Source organism: Prosopis cineraria, unplaced genomic scaffold (genome assembly GCF_029017545.1).
Source record: "Prosopis cineraria cultivar Desert tree isolate PC_DT_omini unplaced genomic scaffold, ASM2901754v1 PC7, whole genome shotgun sequence".
Lineage (NCBI taxonomy): Eukaryota > Viridiplantae > Streptophyta > Magnoliopsida > Fabales > Fabaceae > Prosopis > Prosopis cineraria.
In genome coordinates this window covers 22710736-22721715 of record NW_026555338.1, presented here as the reverse complement: position 1 = coordinate 22721715, position 10980 = coordinate 22710736, and the positions used below count along the sequence as shown (strand labels likewise).

General features: G+C 29.7%; 1 long non-coding RNA gene across 4 annotated transcripts; it reads right to left on the bottom strand.

Annotated features, from left to right (window-relative positions):
* Positions 1-1634: 1634 nt before the first annotated feature.
* Positions 1635-5563, bottom strand: LOC129315130 (uncharacterized). 4 transcript variants are annotated; one of them, XR_008594393.1, is made up of 5 exons: positions 5314-5563; positions 5133-5222; positions 4367-4436; positions 2756-2886; positions 1635-2631 (listed from the first exon to the last, which is right to left on the bottom strand). It is a non-coding gene; the product is annotated as an uncharacterized LOC129315130 (long non-coding RNA). The 4 variants fall into 4 exon arrangements; XR_008594390.1 differs by having other exon boundaries at positions 1635-2886; XR_008594391.1 differs by lacking the exon at positions 4367-4436 and having other exon boundaries at positions 1635-2886.
* Positions 5564-10980: the final 5417 nt, after the last annotated feature.

Sequence of the window (10980 nt, the reverse complement as noted above, 5' to 3'; positions counted from 1 at the left end):
AATGACCTCAAAAATAGAGTGAATGGTCAAAGACTTGAAGTAGCAATTTTTTAATCTTTAATTACGTCTATATAAATTCTTTATTTCGATAAATTAGACTACATAAATTCTATAAATACAGAAAAAGCTCTTTATAAGAGAAAAAATTATGTTTTTTATAATTTAGAGCGCAAAATTGAGAAATATCCATGTGTGGAGGATCGATGTAACTTCTGATTGAGTTTAAAGATTTCTAAATAAATAAATTTAAATCAATGTGTTTAAAAAAATTTAATTATAATTTGAGCACCTATTACAAGGTGCTTTTTATAAAGATTATTCGCTTTAGTATAAGGGTATTATGTTAATTATATTTTTTTCAATATTACTCATTTTTAAATTCATTAAGTATAAGAGAGAATGGAATTTAACTTTTAAAAATTTATTATTTAATAGAAATAAAATTAAAAATTTATTGTATTTTTAGACAAATTTAATAAATTAAATATCTTTTCTTGGTTTCAATGATGTACTTAGAGATGTCTTATAATAAGAATCAAAGTATATAACAAATATGTCTTTGAAATTGAATTTTGTATAGGTTAAATTGTAAATTTACCCCCAAACTATAAGCCAAGTCTAGGAGTATATGAAGCCCTAAATTTATTTTTGGTACAATCTTTCTTTTGAACATTTCAAAATGGTGTAATATGCCTAAAATGAGTTAACTTTTAGTTCTTTTCTATAATTTTTGGGTCTTTTTGTGCAATTTTTGAATTCTTTTCTTTTTTGTAATTTTTTTAGTTATTTTCTATATTTTTTGGTTAACTAACCATTAAAATTAATCTTTGTTAACCATAGGGGTGACATTGTATTAAAAATGAGTTTAGGATTCTAAATACTCGTGAATTTATTATTTAATGATTAATTTGCTATTTAACCCTTTTATACAGTGTCACTTGCATAGGAAATCTTTTAACTTTATAACACACTAAACAATTTTTGAAAATATAAAAATTAAATTAGTTTAGTTTTGACTAATGAAATTGTTTAAATAATTGCTTTCAATAGAAGGATACTTAAAAGCAATAAAAAAATATTCATTTTAAATAAGGATATTTTAGTTTTAAAAAATTAATATTAAGATTCAGTAGCCAAAGCCAAATAAAAATGAGGAGAAATTATTAAAAAGGAACAAGAGATTTTTTTTTTTTTTTTCTGGAAAAGAAAGGGCCAAAATCCTTCAAAGAAATTAAGGTCAAATGAGAAATGACTTGATGGACCAAGAATTTTAATTCCTTCGAAAAATGCTGGACTTTTTTCTAATATAATTTTATCTCCGGGTCCTTTCAGCAATTTCTCTCAAAAAATATGCAGATAAAATAGATTTTCAATAAACAAAGGAGTTATATATATATATATATATATATATAGATATCTTTTAACTTTAGATAAATTTTATGTATTATTTTTCTAAATAAACGAGTAACATATGCATGTAATTGAAATAAAATAAAATAAAATGCGTGGCTATTGGTTGCTGCTTAATGTTATCCTCTGAAAAACAATATGGAACTCTTTTATACCCTTTCCCCTTACCTCCTCCTTACGTCCTCTCATATTTAATTTTATCTATCCATTTAACTATTCATATATATGGTTTAACTTGATATAGAGAAATGTATTAAGAAAGGCTTGTGCCTACACATTGTATAATCACATGCAGGACTTCATATACTGTTCTTTACAGCAAAGTGAGACAATTTATTACAGCAACAGCCATGGCCACAACTTGTACTCAAGAAGACAAGAATTTGCTATGTTCTTTAACGCCAATGCCTTCTCTCGTGAAGCCTTTCCCTCCGACTTGATTTTCGCTCCCTTGATTACAGTTCTACTTAGCTTCCTTCAAATACGAAGTTCAACCAACAATCCTTCACCATTCGAACTTCATCCTATAATATTCATAGCTTCTCTTGTATTTTCAGTAGCATATTACTCCACGACAATAGCGAAGTTTATGTTTCGTGATTTCGCTTCTCGGTTTGAAGTGCTTGCATCAGTGTCTGGCCCTCTAGCTGTTTCCCTTTTGATATGTTTGATTCTGCAGCTGCCATGGTGGTCCATTTTCATTATTCTGTTACTCCTGGGTGTATTTCTTATACTGCTCAACAAAATTCACAAAGGAAATGGCGTTAAACGGCGTGGTTCCCAACCAAGAGTCACACAACTACATATCTTACCAGTGTGGAATCCATGTTATATTCAATTACTAAAGCATTAAAGAGTGACGTAGAAGACCATTCTTGCCTTTCCCTTTCTTTTGACAGGTACAGAGCCCATTTGGTTGCTGATAACATGAAGGGAAGATAGGTATTGATCAATATTATTTATGTAGAGAAGGGTAATTTACATGAGGTGAAAATTCATGATTCATGAAATTCGTAGAGGGCATTGTAATTTCTATATCTGTGCTATTGAATTTTTGCATAAGAAAGATGATAACAGGATAAATACACGAGTTTCTTAACATGCTAAAATGAAGAATATGCAATGTATAAGATATTTTCATCAAACTAGAAAGCATACCTTCTACTTTTTGGCCTAGAGTAATTCTTTACCTTAGCTTAGAGTATTTTCATTTACCTCCTCCTTGTTACCATGAAAATAATGGAAGCAAGGGAAGAAGATCAATACATGGTGCGGAGATACAGTGACACTTAAAAAGAATAAAAAATCAAAGAGCTGATGGAAGAATAGTTATCTTATTTCTTACCTTACTGGTGATTGTTTTGCATGCACTACCCACAGAGATCATTGCGAAACAAGTTATGGGGAAACTTGTCACGCCCCAAAAATTGAATGTAATTGACACAGGATATATGCATAAATATACATCCATAAAGCCTGAAATTTAGAGATTTGACTTTAAGACCATGTACCTAATTTATCAAGGATTAGACCATCTTCCATGCAATTAATTCAAACAAAAGGTTTCATAATTTTTGCAGAAATTTGGCAACACCTCCCCTCTATTTAAGACCTCTCAAAAATTCTACAATACAACTTTTAGGCAAAATACCGCAATAACCAGGAGCTCTGCTCTTTCAACCAACAAACAAAATATATGGTGACAATAGAACCCTACTTATAGTCTATGTGGAGCACCTAGCCATATTTTCAAAATAAAATACATCAATTCTATAATTACATCACAAGAAAATAATTTCAATCAAATCTCCACCTGGCCCAGCCATAAGACCCCCAAAAGTTAGTAAGAGATTCAACAGCATCTAATGAATCTGAGACCAAAATTAACTTTTCTATAAATAATGTCCCAATTTAGATTTAAAGAAAGTAGAGGGAAATAATATTTATAAAACAATTTAAATTTCACACTAATAACCAATATTATAATAAAAATAAAACAGATTGCGTAGTTCAAATAATCTTATAAAAATATGTAAACTAAATAAATACAAGGTTCATTAAGGGCAATAGAGACATCAAGTTTAAATCCCCAAGTGATAACCTTTGCCTTGGACAACTGAATTATATAATTCATCTTATGCACAATCAAGCAAATAGCTTGTTTAACAAAATCATTTTAAAAGACAATAAATTTCAAAGTTTCATAATTTGCAGGACTCAATCAAAACGATTAACAAATATGAACACACAGTCCACGAGGATAAGTAACCAATTAAGCACGACAGGAGCCACGAATCAAGCGCAAGGCCTAAGGCCCACGAAAACAAGCGTGAGTACAATACTCACAAATTACCATCCCTCCAATTCACGTGCGTTGGCCTTCGCACAAGGCTAACACCTCCTACAAATACCTTACTAACTAGGTATACCATGACACGCTAAGGGCTAACGAGACTGTCGTTAGTAACCAATGTTTTGAAATCAATCCCCCAATTTAAATCAAGCATGGGTTATAAAATAAACTTTTTTTTGTTCTTTTCGATATAATCAAAATAAAATAATATCCTCAATACTTTTCTATGTATGAATCATAATAAATAATCGTTCTCTAACTATGAGATCAATCAATATTAACAAAATAAATACTTACAAACATTTATTTGAAATAATATTTCCAATTCCTTTCATAAAATTTAATGAGTGCAAGAATTTTTCAAATATAGTAGTTGATAACAAGATTAAATCATAACATCAAATATGTATATTATATATATAAATATGTTTAATCAAAATTTTGAGGAAAGTAAATTGCTTGAATTTATTGTGAAACCAAAATTATCAAAGTTGATAAATAATATCTCACATTTAAAAAAATTGTTACTAAAATAATTCTTTAAAATATATATAATATAATATTTTAGATTTTTTTTAATCAATTAGGATGCTATTCACTTACCTGTCAAATTGCTAAAACTCAAAGATTTCTCCTTTCCATCACTTATCAAAGTCATCTTCTTCTACACACCCTATAAGAATATGTACACATGAAATTTCAATTAACTTCCTATAATTATATAAACTCCTTTTGACAACTAATGCAACCCCAATCATTATAGCCATTCAAAACTCTAAAAGCACTGGAATTTGCATCTTAAGTTTTTCCAAACATCATCATTCATTTCCAATTTATGTCATATCACACTAGCTATAACTAACTATTTTAATGAGATATTATGTCAAACGTCTCATGTGCATGAGTTTCAAACCATCCAACAAGACTTTTCAACATTCAAATCTCTTATCCAACAATTATATATTAATAAAGAGATATAATTCTCTTTCAGACCTTTCAACAAACACTTAATGTGCAACAATTTCTAATTCATACAATGGAGTCTCTCATACATCAATTATTTGCTCAAAAATTTTCAGCATCACGTTTAGATTTCTCACACTTTTCAAACTCATATCCCATCAAGAATCAATTTGAGCTCAAATAAAATTCAAAGTCCACAATATATCCTCATTTTTCTCATTAGACTAAAAATTTCAGCTTGTTCAAACACTTCCTTCCTATTCGAACACACAGCAACAGCAGATCAAAGAATCACAATCTCCACCATTCAAGCACGCACGAATCAGGCAAGGAAGAGGAAAATTTAAAATTTCGTATAGAACATCAGCCACAACAGAGCAACTAAGATAAAAAAAATTGAACCCACAGAAAATCGAGAAGGAAGGGAAGAGGGACGGCCTCAATCCGGAACCTCTTTCAACAATAGATTAACTCCCATAGTAAAATATTGAAGCACCTAGAGCATGATAGCAACAGAGGAGGGAGAAGAACAGTGAGCTAAGGAAAGAAGAGAGGAAATCAACGGCACAAAAGGAAGCGGAACTCACGATTCAGGTGATTGATGGAGCTCCGACATCTACCCACAGCGGCAGCGAGCTACAAAGAGGAGGAAGACGGCAACAGATTTCTCTTGCCCTATCCCAGTCCAGAAACGAGCCAGCTAGCTCGGGAAAGGAAGAAGGCCGTCGGCGTCAATTGCAAAAGAAGATGAAGAGGAAGACTCCGGCGTTCACAGTTGCCGGCGACGGAACGAAAAGGAGGGTAGAGGGTCAACGAAGAGTGAAGAACTAAGCTCACTCCCTCTGTCCTGGAGAAGTCGAGAAAATGAGGAAGAAGAGCCTTAAAAATAGTCTGATGTGCTGTAATGTCATTATCAACTTGAAGGGGCATTATAGTAATTTTAACCAAAAGCCCAAAGCAAAATATTCCATTGGACTACCATCCCTGTTTGTCACATCTATACCAAAAATTAATAAAACTGAAATCAAAATACTTTAATATAAATTTATTTTGTACAATTTTATTTTTGGGTTATTACAAGACTCATGATCAAGCTGGTTTAGTTATGATGCCTCCAAATTTGAAGTTATATATATACAAAAATAATCATTATGATATGGCGGAAACTGGCTTTCTAAATTATACACACACACACACACAATAATTTAGAGCACATACATAATAAAATCTCATCAAGGGATAAAAGATGTGAAGCAGCATAATAAAAATAAAAGATAAGCAAAAACGCAGCCGAAAGTTATTGTTATGGAAAATGATTTCAGAAACATCTTTAGTAGTTTAAGTGATTGTCTAAACTAAAACAAGAGTTATTCACCAACAGAAATATTATTCTAGGAACCAATTATGATTAAAAGATGTTAAAAAAAGGAAAAAGAGACAAAAGAAAATGATGAAAGAATAGTTCTTACCGTTTTTTGTCGCCGAAGATAATAACTCTTACTTCTTACCATGCTCGTGATTATATTGTATTGTACCCTGTATTATATTCATCACAAACCATATTTACAAATAATTTAAAATATACTTAAGTTTATTTAAATGTATTTTTATAAGGGTTTAAATTTAAAAATAATATTTTATAGAAAAATTGGACTTTAAAGACAAGCCTTGATGAGCCCTTAAAAAATGGGCTTAGGCACCTTTTAAGCCCTTTTCATTTTAATTTTAAAAAAAATAAAATATGTTTATTCTTTTAAATTTAATTTAAACTTTAAAATATATATTTATATTTTAAAATTAAATTTTTTATTATTTTATTTTTAATTTTTTAATATTATAATTTAAATTTTTAAAATATGAAATATTATAATTTAAATTTTAAATTTTTAAAAATTTAAATTTTAAATTTTTAAAAATTTAAAAAAATAAAAAATAATAATAAAGAGTTTATAGTTCAGTCAAGAATCTTTTAAATAAGGGCCAAACTTTAAAAATCAGTCAATTTTTGTAAAAGTAAGTGTAAGGGCTTGAGCTGAAATGGGTTAAGTTTGTCTATTTCCTACCTCTACCCCTATGCCCCAAGTTAGATAAGCTCCATTAAAAATATTTATATAAATTTTTCACACACAAAGATGCAACAGAAAATTTAAAATTATGTCTTATCATTTTTAGATAATTTAAAGTAGAATCTCTCAAGTCTCACGACAATCCTAAAGCACAAGAAATGGGGAAGAGTATCACTAATCAAAGAACATTCTTAGAAAGTAACTATGAACCGTATGATAACTTAATCTATAGGCCTTTATTATATGCCATCAGTACTATTATATTATTTAATTTAGATTGAGCTTCTTCAACCTAAAAATATAATATAATATATAATAAAATTATAATATATGTGTGTGTGTTGGGGGGGGGGGTGTATAATAGAATACCTAACTGGCAAAGTATGTCCCTCTATCTGTGTCGTGTATTGTGTTGGAGAACGAAGAGAGACGCAGAGGTAACTCAGAGGAAGGGAAAAGAAGGGGGGAAAAATGAAGGAATTTATCGGTACAAAAACATTGGGTTTGTAAATTGGCTTTTAAATTATTGGTTTAAGAACTTCCACAATTCTAAATTCATTTTTAGTACCCACTGAGAGTTTAATTGTGAGAAACTTTCAAAAATAACTTTTTTTAAAGATGAATGTGAGAGAGAAAACGGAACTGCATGTAAGTGAGACGAACATGAAATAACAAAGCAGTGTGAGTGAGTATTATTAATAAAACTTTATCTTTTCAAATTAAAATAAAAATATTTTTAAAATTATTTTATAATTTGAGACTATTGGAAGCATCTCATATCATTTTGTAAAGCAGGTACAAGTGATAAAAAGTAGAAGCGGAAGAATGTTAATGAATATAAAAAGTAGACTAAAAATATCTCTTACCCAGTGTTATTAAAAACGAACCAGATCAATCGGTCGAACTGGTTCAACCGAGAACCAGTTCCACATTCGATCCAGTCATTACAAAAAATTAAAAATTTCAAGAACAGGCATAATAAGCCAAGAACCGATAGAACTAGCCAAAACCAGGTAAGAATCGGTTATATTATTTTTTTTATTTTTTATTTTTAATTCATATTTTTAAATTATAATTTATACATATTTATATCTAATAAGCATTATGAAATAAAAAATATAAGAAATATGTATGAATTATGTATATATGTGTATATTTTAAAGTTATAAATTATAAATTATGAAATACTTGTACGTGTTTTGGATGAAAATTAGGGGTGTTCTATTTGGACCCGTCCCGATTGGCTCGGTATCGTCCCGATCATATCGGGACAGGTCTTGTCCCGACCCCAAAATAATCGGGACGAGACTTTACGAGACGGGACGGGAAAGGAGTTCAGGACGGGATGAGACACAGGATTACCATTGGGACGTCCCGTCCCGAATATTATATATATTATTTTTTATTTTAAATATATTAATTATATTAATATAATTTATATTTATATTAATTATATCAATTATAATTTTAATACTTACAATTCTTATTTAAAACTAAAGTGTTTTTATATTGATAATTTTAATGGCATGGAGTAAATATGGAGATATCTTTTTTTATAATATATTAATTATATTAATATAATTTATTCTTATATCTATCTATTTAATAACTTTTATTTATAACATATTTCTTGCTTATTTTTAGAAGAGTAATTAGCTTAGTACATCTTCACTAAAGTAGAAAAATAATTATTTAATGTTGTGTTTGACCTGCCTGTTGTTGCTAATCTTATAGCATAAAGATCACTTGTATTTTTTATTATAATATATAGTTGTGATTAATATAATTCAATAATTAATTTTAAATTATTGTTATTCATGTACTTGTGTTATTTTGATTTTAAATTTAATAAATTATATAATTTAAAATTTTAATGAACATTATTATTCAGATTTTTTTTCGATATTATTTCATTTATCGGGATGGCGGGACGTCCCGATCTTGTCCCGGTCCCGTCCCGACTCTTAATGGGACGGGACGGGACACGAGACCAAAATTTAATCCCGATCTTTTTTTCGGGACAGGACACGGGACGGGGGTATCCTGATCCCGTCTTGTCCCGTGAACACTCTTAATGAAAATGATGTGATATCGATGGATATTATATTTTTTATTATATATTATTTTATTTAAAATTTAAATATTCATTTTTGTTATTATATATGATTATTTATTTTTATTTTAAATAATATTTAAAATATATTAATTTATTTATAATTGATTTGCACCAACTGCAATCTGACTATTGAATCATAAATCAATATCTGAACTGATTCAATATTCACTTTGATTTTCATGACATTGCACTTACCTTGACTGCTCCATGTCTGCCTTTTCCAAGTGAGCCCCACATATATATAACAGTGTTTGAAGGTGATTAGGAAGATCTCAGTCCATCAGTGATTCAGTGTATTTAATTACTAATAACTAGTCAAATTGTTATGACGTTTCGATGACGCTACTAAAATAGTTATGAGGAAATTAGTAGCGTCAAATTGTGATAACAATTTTAGTGAAATAAAAAATTATTGGAAGCGTCATCGAAACTTAATGTACACTATATACCAAATAAAAAATAAAATAGAAAAAAATTAAATTAAGTTTGCGCCTGGTATATAATATAAATTTAATTTATTTTGGGGATTCTGCAAATAAACTTTTACAAGCTTTTTTTAAGACCTACTATTTTAAATCAGTTTTATTAAAAGGCGACCGCCCATAGTGGACTTTAAAAAAAAAAAAGCAGAAAAGAAAACATTAAAAAAAAAACTGAATAGCATGTCGTGGGCCCCACCTCAATTGAGATATCAATGGGCATTCTATTTGGGGTCAGTGGATATGGCGTCTAGTGAATGAGAGGCATTACTCATAACAGCTGAACAGGAAGGAAGGGGGGGGAGGGGTAGTTGGCAAATAAACTTTATGCTCAAAGTGAAGTTTCGTTCATTTCAGTCTTCACGCTAATCCCAAGTTTCTCAAATATCTTTTGTATCCAAAAAAAAAAATGAAAATTGTCAAATATCTTTTAGAAATTTGGCTTAGAATTATAGAGCGTAGTTTCAGAGGGAGAATTTGAATGAGTGTGAGTGAAGTGAAGTCGCCTTCATTATAAACCCCCCTTCAGCTCAGCTGCGTACAATGTAAAATTCCCCTCTCTCTCTACCTCTGTGTGTGTGCTGAATCCATTGCCAGGGATGGTGCGCCGAGAAAACAATAGGCCAACTCTGCTACAGGTGAGCTCTCTCAATGTTTTTTGTTCGATATAGCGATGAGAAAAATGTATGGTTTAGTCAGTTGATCCCCCCCCCCCTTTAAAAGTTTTGGTTTAGTCAATATGCCCCTTAAATTTAGTTAATTTTAAAATTTTGGATCATTAGTAGTATTAAAAAGGTACTTTATTGTGATTTTCCATTAGATCTTTGCCTCACTCCTGATATTGCTTAAGACATGGTTAATGCCGCTGTCGGAGGGTGAGAACGAGTATGATCTGAGCTGGACTTTTGCCGACCAAGCAAACATTCTACTGCTGGTGAGCTCTTTCGATTGGTTCGGTGTAGGTTTAGGGTTTTGATCTTGTTTTGTGGAAAATAAAGGGAAAAATTCCTCATGGTTTGTTTGTAAAGTAAACTTCTACATTTTCTGAACAAAATTTAGCCTCTCTCTATAGCCTGTTGGTGAAACAAGTTAAAGATTCTACCCTGCTTCTTTTTTTCTTTTTTCAAGCATTGATCAATTTATCCTTCTATATTAAATTTTGGTTCAATTAGGTCATCTTGTCATTACACAAACACACAAACCAACATCTACATTTAAAAGTGTTAGTAAATAAGCCAGTTTAAATAAACACATCTAAATTTTTAAAATTATAAAACTAATTAAATTTATAGTATGAGTGATTTTTTTTTGTCAGATAACTTTTTCAATGATTTTAAAATCATATTTATATTTTTTTAAGCAGTAAAATAATATTTATGTTAAATAACAATATTCTAGTTCAAAAAGATATAATTTATGTTAATGGGACATGACCTTAAAAATAGAGTGAATGGTCAAAGTAGCAATTTTTTAAACTTTAATTAAGTCTACATAAATTCTTTCTTTCGATAAATTAGACTACATAAATTCTAGAAATGGAAAAGAAAGCTCTTTATAAGATACAAATTACATTTTTTTAAATTTGGAGAACAA